This window comes from Triticum aestivum, chromosome 3D (assembly GCF_018294505.1).
Source record: "Triticum aestivum cultivar Chinese Spring chromosome 3D, IWGSC CS RefSeq v2.1, whole genome shotgun sequence".
In the NCBI taxonomy this organism is placed as follows: domain Eukaryota; kingdom Viridiplantae; phylum Streptophyta; class Magnoliopsida; order Poales; family Poaceae; genus Triticum; species Triticum aestivum.
Genome location: NC_057802.1, coordinates 68,536,481 through 68,554,745, shown reverse-complemented (window position 1 = coordinate 68,554,745; position 18,265 = coordinate 68,536,481). Strand labels below are relative to the sequence as shown.

At 46.8% G+C, this 18,265-nt stretch overlaps 1 long non-coding RNA gene across 1 annotated transcript; it reads right to left on the bottom strand.

Annotated features, from left to right (window-relative positions):
- Window positions 1-16,468: 16,468 nt before the first annotated feature.
- On the bottom strand, window positions 16,469-17,907 carry LOC123074155 (uncharacterized). Its single transcript, XR_006435883.1, has 2 exons — window positions 17,632-17,907; window positions 16,469-17,530 (listed from the first exon to the last, which is right to left on the bottom strand). It is a non-coding gene; the product is annotated as an uncharacterized lncRNA (long non-coding RNA).
- Window positions 17,908-18,265: the final 358 nt, after the last annotated feature.

Here is an 18,265-nt window from a genome sequence, read left to right as displayed (position 1 = left end):
GGCCAAGGGCACCCGCCCCAAGAGGCCCATGCGCCAAGAGATAAGGGAAAGGAAGAGTCCTAAAGGGGGAAGGCACCTCCGAGGTGCCTTGGGGAGGATGGACTCCTCCCTGGCCGCACCCTTCCTTGGAGGAAGGGCCAAGGCTGCGCCCCCCCCTCTCCCTTGGCCCTATATATAGTGAGGGGAAGGGAGGGCAGCAATATCTAAGCCCTGGCGCCTCCCTCCCTCCCGTAACACCTCTTCCTCCCCGCTTGCGCTTGGCGAAGCCCTGCAGGGATCCCGCTACTTCCACCACCACGCCGTCGTGCTGCTGGATCTCCATCAACCTCTCCTCCCCCCTTGCTGGATCAAGAAGGAGGAGACGTCGCTGCTCCGTACGTGTGTTGAACACGAAGGTGCCGTCCGTTCGGCGCTAGGATCATCGGTGATTTGGATCACGACGAGTACGACTCCATCAACCCCGTTCTCTTGAACGCTTCCGCTCGCGATCTACAAGGGTATGTAGATGCACTCCCCTTCCCTCATTGCTAGATTACTCCATAGATTGATCTTGGTGATGCGTAGAAAATTTTGAATTTCTGCTACGTTCCCCAACACATGCAGGTGGGCCCCACTTCGGAACCTTCTAGAACCTTCCCGGTACAATACCGAAAAATCCCGAACATTTTCTGGTGGCCAAAATAGGACTTCCCATATATAAATCTTTACCTCTGGACCATTCCGGAATTCCTCGTGACGTCCGGGATCTCATCCGGGACTCCAAACAACTTTCGGTTAACCGCATACTAATATCACTACAACTCTAGCGTCACCGAACCTTAAGTGTGTAGACCCTACGGGTTCGGGAGACATGCAGACATGACCGAGACGACTCTCCGGTCAATAACCCACAGCGGGATCTGGATACCCATGTTGGCTCCCACATGTTCCACGATGAACTCATCGGATGAACCACGATGTCGAGGATTCAATCAATCCCGTATACAATTCCCTTTGTCAATCGGTACGTTACTTGCCCGAGATTCGATCGTCGGTATCCCAATACCTTGTTCAATCTCGTCACCGGCAAGTCACTTTACTCGTACCGTAACGCATGATCCCGTGGCTAACTCCTTAGTCACATTGAGCTCATTATGATGATGCATTACCGAGTGGGCCCAGAGATACCTCTCCGTCATACGGAGTGACAAATCCCAGTCTCGATTCGTGCCAATCCAACAGACACTTTCGGAGATACCTGTAGTGCACCTTTATAGCCACCCAGTTACGTTGTGACGTTTGGTACACCCAAATCATTCCTACGGTATCCGGGATTTGCACAATCTCATGGTCTAAGGAAATGATACTTGACATTAGAAAAGCTCTAGCAAACGAACTACACGATCTTGTGCTATGCTTAGGATTGGGTCTTGTCCATCACATCATTCTCCTAATGATGTGATCCCGTTATCAATGACATCCAATGTCCATGGTCAGGAAACCATAACCATCTATTGATCAACGAGCTAGTCAACTAGAGGCTTACTAGGGACATGTTGTGGTCTATGTATTCACACATGTATTACGGTTTCCAGTTAATACAATTATAGCATGAACAACAGACAATTATCATGAACAAGGAAATAAAATAATAACCATTTTATTATTGCCTCTAGGGCATATTTCCAACAAACACAAACACACTACATAAATAAGCTAGAAGTAGTTGCTAGTGGATTAGATCATTCTAGTATATCCTCCTGAAGGATTGGTGCCTGTGATAAAGTGGTAAAGTGATTTTGCGAATTCCTGCACACGTCTGACGGGAGGGTGCGCGCCCGTGTATGTAATAATGGGATCGTCGCTATCTGGGAGCTGGGGATACATGTGAAGTGGTAATTATATGGAGCGGTATGATATTCGAAACATTTCCACATATCGTTGCCAACATTTTAGTCTGCCTTGTGAATTGACCTTGTTGAGCATTGTTATGTTGGCAAGGATTTTTTTTCTTCTTCACAAAGTAGTAGTGTATTTTCTTTTTCTTTTTTTTGCGAGAAAAAAGAGATTTCATTGCTTAAACACTAGTAGAAAACTGGGCTTTGGTCACAGGGCAATATTCACATTAGTCCCGGTTCAGTCACGAACCGGGACTAATGCGAGCATTGTTCCCGGTTCGTGCGGCCAGGGGCCTGCCGGGCCTCGTGGGGGCATTGGTCCCGGTTCATCCGGCCCCTTTGGTCCCGGTTGGTGGGACAAACCGGGACCAATGGGCCACGCTCCTGGCCCACTGCCCTTTAGTCCTGGTTCATACCACAAACCGGGACTAAAGGGCCGGTCCTAGTTGCGGCCAGTGTTTAGTCCCACCTCGCCAACCGAAGGGCGCTCACACCAGTTTATAAGTCCGTCCCTCTCTGCCTTGTTGAGCTCCTCTCAAAGTGAAAATAGATGCCCTTATACAGGGAATTTGACCTAAATTCACAGTAAATTTCTTTGAATTTCATAGAAATTTATTATGAATTTAGGTTGAATTTTCTCTATAGGCGCATCTATGTTCATTTTTTATAGTAAATAAAATAAATAAACCTTAATAAATAAATAAAATAAATAAACCTTAATAAAATAAAATAAAATAAACTATAGTAAATAAAATAAATAAACCTTAATAAATTAAATAAAAATAGCAGCAGTAAAATAAATAAAAATAAAATAATTAAAGTAAAATACATAAGTAATTAGAAATAAAATAAATAAGTTTTTTGTTGTAAGTAGAAACAAAACAAAACAAATAAAGCAAAAGAGAAAACAAAAAACAGAGAAAAAAATTATGCCACCTACTGGGCCACCACGGCCTGAATACGACTTGAAACCCATCCATGGGCCAGGATTCAGGCCCGCAGAAGGCCCAGTAGGCCCCACAGGCAAAGAGAACGGTTAGGCCCGAAAGCCTGCAGTTGAGAGGAGCTCGAGAGGGTGGGCGCAGCAGCGCTTATAAACCACTCTCGAGCCCTCTCAACTAGCGAGGTGGGACTAAACTTTTGACGCGGGGCAGCACAAGGCCTTTGGTCCCGGTTGGTGCCACCAACCGGGACTAAAGGGGGTCATTGGTCCCGGTTCGTGGCACCAACCGGGACCAAAGGCCTTTAGTCCCGGTTGGTGCCACGAACCGGGACCAATGAGTTCCCTATATATACCCCATCGCCACAGCAGAGCACTCCACAGTGCTCTGTTTTTTCTGGCCGGCGAGGGGAGGGCATTTGGGTGCTCTAGCTCACCTCCTATGCACATGAGGTGTTCGATGAAATGTCTGAGCCACACTAGTTAATCTTTCTCCTCTCGAAACTCGACCTCCGAGCTCCATTTTCCCCGAGATTTGTCTAGGTTTAGCGGTCCGTCACGTCCCGTCCCCGTCTTCACCGCCGTCGATCGCCCGCGCCGATCTCGTCGCCAGCACCACCGTGGTGAGCCTCTTGTTCTTATCTTCTTTCTGAAAGGAAAAAATTCTTACTTTAGATAGATACTTGTCTAATTTTGTTACTTTTATTATTCCTTCTTATTACATAGTGCGATGGTTTTGGTATCCGCCCCCGTCGGCCCTCGTCCTGTCTATGATTCGGATGTGGTATATATTATCTTTTTATAACTATTTGGTTCATTTATTGTTTATGACAAATATACCGACCAACGTGACATAGATTTTATTTATCTAGGAGGTGGTTGAACCGGAAATTCTAACCGACCCTATTGTCGAGAGGTTAAATTTAGTTGAAGAAGAAAACAATTACTTGAAGGAAAAAATAAAAAAATTGAGGAGGAGAAGATGATATTGGAGTTGCATGTTGCGGATGTCGTCGATGATCACAAGATCAAGATGGATGCAATGCGCTTGAAGATTAGAAAGATTAGAAAATATGCCATTCATACCGAGGCTTGGTATCATTATGCCGTTGGATCAATTGTTACCTTGGTTGCGATTATGATCGCATTTGTTTTCGCATTGAAATGTTTTACATAGTTTCAATGTATGGTTTAATTAATTAGATGCTCTGGAGAGCTATATATATGTTGTTAGATGAGAACTATGTATGTACTTTGGTTTTAATGTGATGATGAACTTCTATTAATTTGGTCACTTAATTATCTATTCATGATGTTCTGTAATGGTTTTTGACACACTTAATTATATATAATGCACGCAGATGAACCGGCAATGGATGTACGGTGACAGACACACCTCCGAGTACATTAAGGGCGTGCATGATTTTCTCGAAGTGGCTGAGGCAAACAAGCAGAATGGTTTTATGTGTTGTCCATGCCCTATATGTGGGAATACGAAGTCTTACTCTGACCGGAAAATCCTTCACACCCACCTGCTTTACAAGGGTTTCATGCCACACTATAATGTTTGGACGAGGCACGGAGAAATAGGGGTTATGATGGAAGACGGCGAAGAAGAAGAGGACGATGACAACTATGTGCCCCCTGAATACGGTGATGCTGCAACGGGGGAAGCTGCTGAAGATCAAGAGGAACCAGACGATGTGCCCAATGATGCTGCAAGGGGGGAAGCTGCTGAAGATCAAGAGGAACCAGTGCCCGATGATGATGATCTCCGCCGGGTCATTGTCGATGCAAGGACGCAATGCGAAAGTCAAAAGGAGAAGCTGAAGTTCGATCGCATGTTAGAGGATCACAAAAAAGGGTTGTACCCCAATTGCGAAGATGGCAACACAAAGCTCGGTACCGTACTGGAATTGCTGCAGTGGAAGGCAGAGAATGCTGTGCCTGACAAAGGATTTGAGAAGCTATTGAAAATATTGAAGAAGAAGCTTCCAAAGGATAACGAATTGCCCGACAGTACATACGCAGCAAAGAAGGTCGTATGCCCTCTAGGATTGGAGGTGCAGAAGATACATGCATGCCCTAATGACTGCATCCTCTACCGCGGTGCGTACAAGGATCTGAACGCATGCCCGGTATGCGGTGCATTGCGGTATAAGATCAGACGAGATGACCCTGGTGATGTTGACGGCCAGCCCCCCAGGAAGAGGGTTCCTGCGAAGGTGATGTGGTATGCTCCTATAATACCACGGTTGAAACGTCTGTTCAGAAACGAAGAGCATGCCAAGTTGATGCGATGGCACAGTGAGGACCGTAAGAAAGACGGGAAGTTGAGAGCACCCGCTGACGGGTCGCAGTGGAGAAAAATCGAGAGAAAGTACTGGGCTGAGTTTGCAGCTGACCCAAGGAACGTATGGTTTGGTTTAAGCGCGGATGGCATTAATCCTTTCGGGGAGCAGAGCAGCAATCACAGCACCTGGCCCGTGACTCTATGTATGTATAACCTTCCTCCTTGGATGTGCATGAAGCGGAAGTTCATTATGATGCCAGTTCTCATCCAAGGCCCTAAGCAACCCGGCAACGACATTGATGTGTACCTAAGGCCATTAGTTGAAGAACTTTTACAGCTGTGGAATGGAAACGGTGTACGTACGTGGGATGAGCACAAACAGGAGGAATTTAACCTGCACGCGTTGCTGTTTGTAACCATCAACGATTGGCCCGCTCTCAGTAACCTTTCAGGACAGACAAACAAGGGATACCACGCATGCACGCACTGTTTAGATGACACTGAAAGTATATACCTGGACAAATGCAGGAAGAATGTGTACCTGGGCCATCGTCGATTTCTTCCGACCAACCATCAATGTCGAAAGAAAGGCAAGCATTTCAAAGGCGAGGCAGATCACCGGAAGAAGCCCGCCATGCGTACCGGTGATCACGTACTTGCTATGGTCAATGATTTACACGTAATCTTTGGAAAGGGTCCCGGCGGACTAGCTGTTCCGAATGACGCTGAGGGACACGCACCCATGTGGAAGAAGAAATCTATATTTTGGGACCTACCCTACTGGAAAGAGCTAGAGGTCCGCTCTTCAATCGACGTGATGCACGTGACGAAGAACCTTTGCGTGAACCTGCTAGGCTTCTTGGGCGTGTATGGGAAGACAAAAGATACACCTGAGGCACGGGAGGACCTGCAACGTTTGCACGAAAAAGACGGCATGCCTCCGAAGCAGTATGAAGGTCCTGCCAGCTACGCTCTTACGAAAGAAGAGAAAGAAATCTTCTTTGAATGCCTGCTCAGTATGAAGGTCCCGACTGGCTTCTCGTCGAATATAAAGGGAATAATAAATATGCCAGAGAAAAAGTTCCAGAACCTAAAGTCTCATGACTGCCACGTGATTATGACGCAACTGCTTCCGGTTGCATTGAGGGGGCTTCTACCGGAAAACGTCCGATTAGCCATTGTGAAGCTATGTGCATTCCTCAATGCAATCTCTCAGAAGGTGATCGATCCAGAAATCATACCAAGGCTAAGGAGTGATGTGGCGCAATGTCTTGTCAGTTTCGAGCTGGTGTTCCCACCATCCTTCTTCAATATCATGACGCACGTCCTAGTTCATCTAGTCGACGAGATTGTCATTCTGGGGCCCGTATTTCTACACAATATGTTCCCCTTTGAGAGGTTCATGGGAGTCCTAAAGAAATATGTCCGTAACCGCGCTAGGCCAGAAGGAAGCATCTCCATGGGCCATCAAACAGAGGATGTCATTGGGTTTTGTGTTGACTTCATTCCTGGCCTTAAGAAGATAGGTCTCCCTAAATCGCGGTATGAGGGGAGACTGACTGGAAAAGGCACGCTTGGAGGGGACTCAATAATATGCAGGGACGGATATTCTTGGTCTCAAGCACACTACACAGTTCTACAGAACTCTACCTTGGTGACCCCGTATGTCGATGAACACAAGAACAGTCTGCGCTCCAAACACCCGGAGCAGTGTGACGACTGGATTACATGTGAACACATCAGGACTTTCAGCAGTTGGTTGGAAACACGTCTCAGAGGTGACACCACTGTTTGTGATGAGTTGTACTCGTTGTCCAGGGGACCATCTTCGACTGTATTGACTTACAAAGGATACGAGATAAATGGGAATACATTTTACACGATCGCCCAAGATCAAAAGAGCACCAACCAAAACAGCGGTGTCCGCTTTGATGCAGCAACCGAGAGGGGAAAGGACACATATTATGGTTACATAATGGACATATGGGAACTTGACTACGGACATGATTTTAAGGTCCCTTTGTTTAAGTGCAAATGGGTCAATCTGTCAGGAGGCGGGGTACAGGTAGACCCACAGTACGGAATGACAACAGTGGATCTGAACAATCTTGGGTACACTGACGAACCGTTCGTCCTAGCCAATGATGTGGCACAGGTTATCTATGTGAAGGACATGTCTACCAGACCGAGAAAAAGAAAAGATAAGGAAGCGAATACATCATACGATGAGCCAAAGCGCCACATAGTTCTTTCAGGAAAAAGGGACATTGTGGGAGTGGAGGGCAAGACAGACATGTCTGAAGATTATGAAAAGTTTCATGAAATTCCTCCCTTCAAAGTCAAGGCTGACCCAAGCATCCTGATAAACGATGAAGATTATCCATGGTTACGGCGCAATAAGCAAATGACACAAGCGAAGAAAAAGTGAAGACTTTCTCCCGCAACTATTATGATGATACCATGCCAACTTTGTAACAGACGAGTATGATACCATTGTCCGTTTTGTACACGAAGTGCATCTAGTTTTTGCCGTAACCCTCTCAACTTTCTTGCACATGCTATGTGGATGAAATGATGATACCATGCCAACTTTCAACCTTTTCAGAGTTCATTTGAAATGCTTTTCAATTTTAGGGTCTTATAGCTCAAAATAATTAGTAAATGCATGAAAAATAACAGGCCAAAAATTAAAAATTATGCCACCTACTGGGCCACCACGGCCTGAATACGATTAGAAACCCATCCATGGGCCAGGATTCAGGCCCGCAGAAGGCCCAGTAGGCCCACAGGCATGTACAGAGAGGTTAGGCCCGTAAGCCTGCTTTAGAGAGGAGCTCGACAGCTCAGGCGCACCGCACCTTATAAACAGGTGCGGCTCTCTCTCAGCTAGCGAGGTGGGACTAAACTCCCACCACCACGCCGCTGTGCAAGGCCATTGGTCCCGGTTGGTGGCACGAACCGGGACCAATTCCACCCTTTGGTCCCGGTTGGTGCCACGAACCGGTACTAATGAGGCTGTGGCCCCACGAGCACCTTTAGTACCGGTTCGTGGCACGAACCGGTACTAGAGTTTCTTACTAAGCAGTTTTTTAGTCCCACCTCGCTAGCTGAGAGGCACTAGGAGCGGTTTATAAGCCCTGAGTGCAGAGACGATGAAGAAGAGGCGCAATGCTCACCTTCACGTTGCTTAGCTTCAAGCCTTGAGGAATAAGGTAGACTGCATGGAGCTATGTGCAGTGCAGTCTACACTATTCCGAAAGGCTTGAAGCTAATCAACGAGCATTGCGCCTCTTTTTTATTTTTAATAACTTATTACAACTCTGAACTTCTTGTGTTACGACAAAATAAAATAAAATTTAATAAAATTTATGAAACTAAAATTAACAAAGTATTTTCTGTTCAAAACATTATAAGAAACCTCTAGTATTATTGAAACTAAAATCATATAAAATTGATGCAACTAAAATTATCGAAGTATTTTCTGTTCAAAATCATTAAAAGCAAAAAGAATTTTCATAAAGAACTTTTTTTGATAGAAACTTTAATAGCAAAAAGAATTATCATAAAGTAAAATAAATAAGTAATTAGAAAAAAATAAAATAAAATAAATAAGTTTTTTGTTGTAAGTAGAAACAAAACAAAATAAATAAAGCAAAAAAGAAAACAAAAAAACTAAATACAGCAAAAAGAATTTTCATAAAGAACTTTTTTTGATAGAAACTTTAATAGCAAAAAGAATTATCATAAAGTAAAATAAATAAGTAATTAGAAACAAAATAAAATAAAATAAATAAGTTTTTTGTTGTAAGTAGAAACAAAACAAAATAAATAAAGTAAAAAAGAAAACAAAAAAACTAAATACGGCAAAAAAAATTGTTGGGGCGCTGCCCGCTGGGCCTTCCAACCCTCGGGTTTGCAAATACAGGCCCAGAAGGGCTAGAAGGCTCAACGGGCAGCGCGCCAAAGTTAGGCCCAGAAGCCTGCTATAGAGAGGAGTTCGAGACAGCAGCCGCGCCGGAGCTTTTAAACTGGTGCGGGCGCCCCTCGGCTAGCGAGGTGGGACTAAACTTTTGACCGCGACGCGGGCAGCAAGAGGCCTTTGGTCCCGGTTGGTGCCACCAACCGGGACTAAAGGGGTGCATTGGTACCGGTTCGTGGCACCAACCGGCACCAAAGGCCGCCGCTTCCCGCCCTTTGGGCTGCTGAAAAGAGGGCTTTGGTCCCGGTTGGTGGCACCAACCGGGACTAATGCCTACCTTTAGTCCCGGATTGTGCCACGAACCGGGACTAAAGGCTTTGCTATATAAGCAAACACTTAGGAAATTTTTCAGAGTTCATCTGCAGTTTGCCCCGACGACGCCAACGCCGCCAGGCTGCCCCGACGCCGCCCGCCGCCCCCGCCGTCGCCGTCGCCGTTGCCCGCGCCCTCGCCGTCAGCCGCGCCCCTGCCCCGACGCGCGTCGCCCCGGCCCCGTCGCCGTCGCCCTGCCCCGCCCTTCGCCGCCGTCGCCCCTACCCCGAGCGCGCGCCCACTGCCCCGTCGCCATCCTCGCCGCTGACCCCGTGGTCCTCCTCACCTTGGTCCGGCCGGCGCCCTCCCTAGCATTTTTTCTTGTTTTTTTCATATATATATATGCTTGTTTTTTTATATATATGATGATATATATGCTTGTTATCATAATTGTTTTGTTCATATATATATATGTAATGATTGTTTTTATAGAATATGATGTTTTTTTCATAGATGATCGCATATATGATGTATGCATGGATGTGGATGAAATATGATGTTTTTTTGTTCATAGAACATGATGAAATATGAACAATGCATTAGGCAAAACCTTTACTTTTTTCGAAATATGAACATGATGAAATATGAACAATGAAATATGAACAATGATGAAATAGGATGAAAGGAGAAGAAGAGGAGAGGAAGAAGAGGAGAAATAAATAAGAAGAGGAAAAAAGAAGAAAAAGAAGAGGAGAAGAAGAAATGAATAGAGGAGAGAAGAAGAAAAAATAGAAAAAATTCTATTTTTTCTTCTTCTCTTCTATTCCTTTCTTCTTCTCCTCTTTTTTTCTTCTTTTTTTCTTCGATCTTCTCCTCTATTCCTTTTCTTCTTCTCCTCTGATTATTTCTTCTTCGTTTTCTTATGTTTTATTGGGTCTGTCGTCGTCGATATACCCCTCTCCCGATAACTTCAACACGAGGGGGGGGGGGGTCGATATACCCCCTCCCCGATAATATTATTTTCCCATGTACGTATGTCGTCGTTGTCGATATAACCCCCTCCCGATAACTTCAACACGTGGGGGGGGGTCGATATACCCCCTCCCCGATAACATTATTTTCCCATGTATGTATGTCGTCGTTGTCGATATATATAACTCCCTCCCAGATAACTTCGACATGATGGACGGTCGATATTTATACCCCCTCTCGACCGTGATAACTTATACCACGGGAGCACCCCCCCGGCCCTCTCGCTCGACCAAAACTCTCGAGGACACCCAAACCCTAGAAAAAAACGATGTCGGTCTCCTACCCCCTCCCGCCGCGCCCCTACCCTTGAAGCGTTGCCGAGGCCACCCCAAACCCGGAATAAGCTAGGTCTACGTTTGCACTAACCACCTGCTGTCATGTTTGTGTAATAATTGCCATGTTGTAATATTTGCAGAAACAATGGAGCACGGACGAGACGAGCAAGCAGAAGAGGTGTTGGGGGCCATAATCTTAGCCGGAGGTGATATCTTGTCGTATCTTAACGACAATGATGGTCTGGAAGAACAGGGTGAAGAAGCAGGCTACGGTGATCGAAGAGTGGAGGAGGAAAGACATGATTATGATGGCTCCGGTGACCCAATGCTGGTGCAAGAAGGAGCCCGTGGTGACGGCTCCGGTGACCGAACAGAGTCCGGCCAGGTAAATATATTAGTTAAGCCTGTGCTGACTAGCTAATTGATGCATTCATTGTTTTGGTATGTACACATATTAATTAACACTCGTCTTTCTTCTTTTTTCTAGCCCTCCGGATCGAGCACAACTGCGGTAAAGAGACGAGGCCCGAAGAGAAAGTTGCGCTCGGATGAAAGGTTTGAGATCACAGCAATCGCGCGCGACGGCCAACCGATTGAACCCATCCGGACAAAGGATGCATTTGCTGCTCAGTGCGGGGTTCTAGTTAGGGACAAGATCCCGATCAGCATCCAGCAATGGTATAAGCCTAAGAAGGAAGACCCTGAGGTGTCTTATGTCAATGATATGCAGAAAGATGATCTTTGGACTGAGCTGAAGGCAAATTTCACCCTACCGCCAGAGGAGGATCCGGAGAAGCCAGTTAAAGAGCAATTAATCAAGTCTCATGCTCTTAAGAAGATGGCAGACCTATTCAGGAGGTGGAAGAATGAGCTGAAAACGTTTGTCGACAAAGAAGAGACACCAGAATTCATCGGCCGGTATGAGAAGATCAGAGATCACTGGCCCGCATTTGTGGCCCACAAGACATCGGAAAAGAGTAAGAAGATGTCAGCGACAAACAAGAAGAATGCTGCGAAGAAGAAGCTTCACCATCGCACGGGGTCAGGTGGCTACCTCAAAGCCCGGCCTAAGTGGGCCAAGGCTGAGAATGATCTGCTTGAAAAAGGGATCGAACCACAGACAATGAACTGGACAGACCGTTGCCGGACTTGGTTCTTCGGGGCTGGCGGAACCTTGGACCCTGTATCAGGGAGGTGCGTTTGGACGAACGAGCTTTTGAGAATACCAGTCAAGAAGATTCAGCAATATATCGATGCAGCGCAGGAAGGGACGTTCGTTCCAGACAGAGAGAACGACGAGCTCACAATGGCCCTCGGGAATCCTGAGCACCCTGGACGGACACGAGGCACGCCAGGCTCCGTTCCGTGGAAGGCTGGTTTTCCGGACGCAGGCGGTTACAAAAGCCAGGAGAGGAGGAAAAAATGGAGCAGACCCAAATTCAGAAGCTGCACGAAAGGGTTCAAGCGCTAGAGGAACGAGACGGCAATCGACATGCCGAAACTACCCCCGAAGCTACCCCGCCATCTCAGCGGAGAAGCAGCGTGGCTTCCACCGAGCTGCTTCAGCCGGAGCATGTCTTGACGGCTCCTGCTAGCTACCCCGTGGATGCTATCACGGAGTCTCAACATTGCCACCTTATGGCGCAATGGCAGAACTTCAAAGTCAAGGCGGCTGTTGGCTCTGTTTTACCTCCTGAACCCGGCGCAACCTACCACTGCCGGCCGATTCCAGAAGGATATGCTAGGGTGATGGTGGATGAAATAACGGAGGGATTTGAGGACCTCCAGCTTGACCACCCTACCGGTGAAGGGGAGACTCGGCTGGGTTTAGCTCTGAAGACTCCGTGCCTATGGCGGAAGGAGCTCATTAACCTTCCGAACTGGACGCCTCCGGCGAGTAAGGGCACTCCGCCGCCGCCTCCTCCTCCGGCGAGTGATCAGGGCACTCAGCCTCCTTCTCCGGCGCGTGGCGGCACTCCGCCTCCTCCCTCCCGGCGAGTGATCAGGGCACTCATCAGCCTCCTTCTCCGGCGCGTGGCGGCACTCCGCCTCCTTCTCCGCCCGCGCCGGCGTGCCAGAGCAGCCAGCCTCCTCCTTCTCCGCCTCGTCAGCAAGGGCGGAAGAGACCCGCCGCCGCTCCGGCTGCTCCGGCGCGTCGTAGTCCTTCTCCTCCGCCTCGTAAGCAAGGAAAGAAGACAGCCGCAGCCGCTCCGTCTGCTCTGCCGGCGTCTAGCAGTACAGCTGCCAGAGGCGGGAGGCAATACAGATTCGGTCCTTCTCTGAAGACTCCAGAGAAGTTACCATACGAGAGGACCGAGGAGGAGAACGCGAAGATCGTGCGAGCCGAAGTGAAGAACTTCTTTGAAGGGGTGAAAGCAAAGAAACATCCACCTCCGGAGGAGAAGGTAGATCCGGTGAAAGCGAAGCGCACTCTGGATGCCCTGACAAAACCACCAAAGTCTCCGCCGAAAGGCAACTATGAGCGCATTATTGCAAAGACATTTGTCGAAGCGGAGCGGTCGGGAAGTACTGTCAGTGATCAAAGGTTAAAAGAACGACGAGCTGGGAAAAAAATTGCCCAGCTCGGCGAACAAGCGAACCAATCGTGCCCCCCGCTCAAGGTGTCTAAAGACATCGTCGCTAATGATCCGAGGATGGTGGCCGGTTATAGCAATCTTGGAGATTACCTGCCCGACGATGTACATTATGAAATCATGGAGGTGGACGAACACAAATACCATTACGGGAAGCCTCTCGTCAAAGATGAAAGATCTCTAACAACGATGATGCGAAGATTACATGATTGGTACATGAAAACCTGCAGAGAGTCTGATGGGATGAATACTTTGACGCTGAGAGTTAAACCGGAGCATGACCTCGTTGGAATTGAACTGCTGAATGTTCCATTTGAGGATTTCTTCCAGTTTTACAATCAAAAGGCCCTCGATAAATCAACGATCACTTGCTACTGTCTGTAAGTAGTACTACTTCTGTCATTAAGTCTCTCTATATAGGTCAGCTCTTTCATTGCATGTATTTATAATTATCCTCACTATATTATGCAGATTGAAGATCGCCGAATTGAAGAAAAGACAAATCGGTGATATTGGGTTCATTAACACAAATCTCATAGATGCATATACGGTTGAAAAACATCCCAAAGAAGCCGAGGCCAACTTGCTACGATCGTTGGTATTAAATCAAAACAAAGATATAATACTCTTTCCTTACAACTTCAAGTGAGTGTTACTGTCTTGTGCATATTCGGTTTCCCTTATTAGTCCAGGTTATGGTAATGTAATTGATGACTTATGCATGCATGCGCAGCTTCCACTATATTCTCCTAGAGATTAAGCTTGAGCAGGGAGTAGTAACCGTCTTAGACTCGAGACGAAAAGATCCCCAGGACTATGCGGACATGACTCAAATGCTCGAGAAGTAAGTTAAATCGATCATTATCCACCATATCAGCAACTTTGTTCATTTCCTGATATCAAGTAATTGTTTTCTTTGTCTGGCAGGGTTTGGAGAAAATTCACCACAAAAGCTCCGGGACTGCCGAAGAAGCTGCAATTTAGACACCCGAAAGTAAGTACTATAGTAGCATGTTCCGCACATCTCCTAGTGATTCAAGCGCTAGTTTCATCAATACCATTTAGCATGCTTGCTTATCAGTTAGATTGACCTCTATTTCTTGTAAAGTGGTTGTGGCAGGAACCAGGGAATGATTTCTGTGGATACTACGTTTGCGAGTCTATCCGCCACACGACCTGTGAGCGGGGCTACTCTGACGAACAATATGAAGTGCGTAAGCAATAATATTCACAATTTTATTTTATTACCATCATTTGTGTCGAGTTTCATTTATTCATATATATATGTATTGACCCCCTTCTTCAAATTAGATGTTTTGGATGCGGGATGAACTCCTAGCAGAAGATCGTATGCGAGCAATTCAAGAGGAATTGGCGGCATTCTTCCTTGACCACGTGATCGCTGAAAACGGAGAATACTATGTGGACCCTGTGTTCTTACAATTTAATTAGGAGATTATATTGTAAGAGATAATTATTGTATATATGTAGCCGGTAGTGTCAGATAGATATACGAGAACTTGTTGTTCGATCAATCTCTCGGAGAAGGAGAGGTGGTCGATATCACTTCTCTCTGCATGCATATGTTCATGACGATCTTCTGTTTCCTTCATTTGTTTACTAGCTAGCGTGTCTAGTCCTCTCCATACGTATATAGTACGTAGTGTCGACCAAGCACGGAAATAAGAGAGGACACTTCTCTATTAATTAGCTAGCTAACACAATATATGAAACACCTAAATTAACCCCCCAAAACCCCCAACCCCCCCCCCCCCTTCAAAAAAACAAAAACCCCAGCCCCTGAAATGCTGACGCGTGGATGCCTATTGCCTATTGGTCCCGGTTGGTGACACCAACCGAGACAAAAGGCCCTGCCTATTAGTCCCGGTTGTTGGCACCAACCGGGACCAAAGGCCCCCCTGCCTGGGCTGGCAGCAGCGGCCACATGGAGGACCTTCTGTCCCGGTTCGTGTAAGAACCGAGACTAAAGGGTTAGGGCTTTAATAACGACCCTTTAGTCCCAGTTCGAAAACCGGGACAAAAGGCCCTTACAAACCGGGGTAAAAGCCCCTTTTCCTACTAGTGAACCAGTGTGGTTACAATCGTTTGAATACAGCAAATCAATCTCAGAGGGAACCGATCTAAGCCACACCGCAATGCGCTTGTTGTGATAGTAGTAGTGTCTGCTTGTAGATGATAATTTATGTTATTATATTGCATATAGTTTATGTTATTATATTGTGTACAGATATTTCTCAGTTGTTGTTGAGTTCTTTTAATTTTTTTTCATATTTTTGTTTGTACATTGAAGTGTCTCAGGTAATTGTGCTTTTTTTATTTAAAATAGTGGTTTCAAGCATGTAAGTGTAACAGAAGAACAATTAATTTAATATGTGCAAGACATTCGGAGCCAATCCACTGAATCACAAAGTAGTAGTGTCTGCTTGTAGATGATAGTTTATGTTATTATATTGCATACTCCCTCCGTCTGCGAATAAGTGTACATTTAGCTTTTGTCTTCGTCAAAGTTTTAAAAGTTTGACCAAATTTACAGAAAGAATAGTAGCATATATGACATCAAGTTGGTATATTATGAAAGTACATTTCAAAATGAATCTAACAATGCTAATTTGGTGCCATAAATGATGCTACTTTTTCTAGAAAGTTGGTCAAAATTTTAAAACTTTGACTTAGGACAAAAGTTATATGTACATTTATTCGCGGACGGAGGGAGTATAGTTTATGTTATTATATTGTGTATAGATATTTCTCATTTGTTGTTCAGTTTTTTTAATTTTTTTCATATTCTTGTTTGTATGTTGGACTGTCTCGGGTAATTGTGCTTATTTTGTTTAAAATAATGGGTGGAAGCATGTAAGTGTAACAGAAGAACAGTTAATTTAATATGTGCAAGACGTTCGGAGCCAATCCACTGAATCTATTTGACGTTGGAAAGTTTCAGATTTTTTCTAATTTACTGTTCATAGCCTCATATGGGGTGTAGGGCTGAAAAACCACTCCCATCGACAAATCCTCCAAGAATCTGGCGGGATGCCAATTTTCCTTGTATAGGAAGGAAATAACAGGTCTTTAAATCCCATGAGGGAGTTCCAAAATTGTGAGTGCCTAGGTCCTTCTTTGGCTTGACAAAGTCTGACTACTGAGAAACTTTTTCTGCAGTACGTGAGTTGCATCTTCAGATCCAAATTTCTACAGGCACTTCCCAAGAAGACAAACATTCATATATTCTAAATTCAGAATACACATGCAAGTCGAAACCGGCTGCACCGTATATAGAAAAGCCAAAAGTGCTAAGCACCGAGCTACAGACACACCTGAACAAAGGCTTGCATGCGATCTCTTTCTTGGTTCTGCCTTTTTCCTTGCTAGCTAGCTAGTTGAACTAACGGATGTATACACCCGGTCATGCATGGTCTATTCATATATTCTGAATTCAGAGAGGCCGTAATCATGAAACATATGCATAGCTCCTATAGCATAGAGGCTGCCGGCGAACAAATTAGCTTTGCCAGGATCGATCGAGATGCGAGGTGTCGCAACTGCCGCACGCGTAGAGTGCAATGAACCTGCATGAAAATACAGGATCACCGCATCCTCCGTGTAGTGGCATCTAGCCAAGAACCACATGCACATGCCATTCTTCATCTGTTTACTATAAAAACTACTCCTATTACATACTCCCTCCGTGGAGTAATACATGCATGGTGCCAGGGGTTGCCGCCGACATGGTGCCCACAACGGAGTGCTAATGCTCCGTCGCGCTGGCCGTGGTATACTTCCGGGCGGAAACAGTGGGGCTCTGCTTGCCGTGCGACCGCCATATCCACAACGGCAACACGGTCTCCTTCCGCTGGCGGCACCCCCCTGCTCTGCGCCGCATGCCGCGTCGTCGACGTCTCCCCCCACTGTGGCGCCCCTCTGAGAAACTGGAACTGCGACTTAGAGGAGCAGCAGTATTCTGGGCTGGTCTGGTGCAGACGCCGTCGCTCCACGACCGTGGAACGGTGTAGGGCTGCACTGGGTGCCCTCCGTGGGCGAGCTCGCCGCAATCATCGACGTCGTTGGCGATAAGTCGGTTACCAGGGCGACCTCGAGCGTGATCGGCGGGCCGCTCGCTGTGGAAGGCCGCAGGCTATGCGATCACGGCGCTGCCATCGTCGTCGGGTGAAGAAGGAACGGGCGCTGGCGTGGAGAGCCACCGCCAAGCAGACGTGGTTATCTCCGTGTAGAGCTGAGCACGTCGCCGGCGAGTCAGAACGCTGGCAGCCTACAAAATCAAGTAACCAAATAAGCTGACCGCACAGCAAGCAAACAAGTAGAAGAACAATCCAAACAGAACCGCAAGTACAAAAGAGTAGATAAACTCACCAGCCCGGCGAGAACTAAGCGGCCGTCGAGCCGCCGCGGAGCGGGAACGCCGTCCTGAACCGACCCCAGCCAACCGACCACGCAGAGCAGCGCCTGCCGTCACCGACGAGGAATCCGCAGAAGAAATAGGCATGCCGGCACGGCGTACACGGGCAATAACGGCTGCCCGAATCCCAGGAGGACGACCCCGACGGCGCCGTCCAGAACGAACAGGAGCAGGAGCAACCATCGCCGGCCGAACAATGGCACCAGTAGTTAGAAAGAAGAGAGAGAGCAGACGGGAGCAGTTGGAATGAAGAACGGACACACGGAGCAGGCAGTATTTATAGGAGACAGCAGAGAGGAAGAGCAAAAAATCGAAACAGCTACCGCGCGCACATGCTGTAGAAGGGCCCAGAAAACTGATCGGAAGCGGCAACCGACAACATGGCAAACCCAGAAGGTGCGGACGGCGACCGACTCGATTGGAAAGATAAAACAAACAGCCATGCAGAATCTCGATCCCTCCACGCGCAGGGCATGCAACCAATCCCAAACTGAGAAGGAACCAGCACATGCAGCCAATGGAGAGTTCAGGCCTCAATTTTTTATGTTTTCCGGCAGAAATCAGTACGTGCACCAAACCGTGTACCCG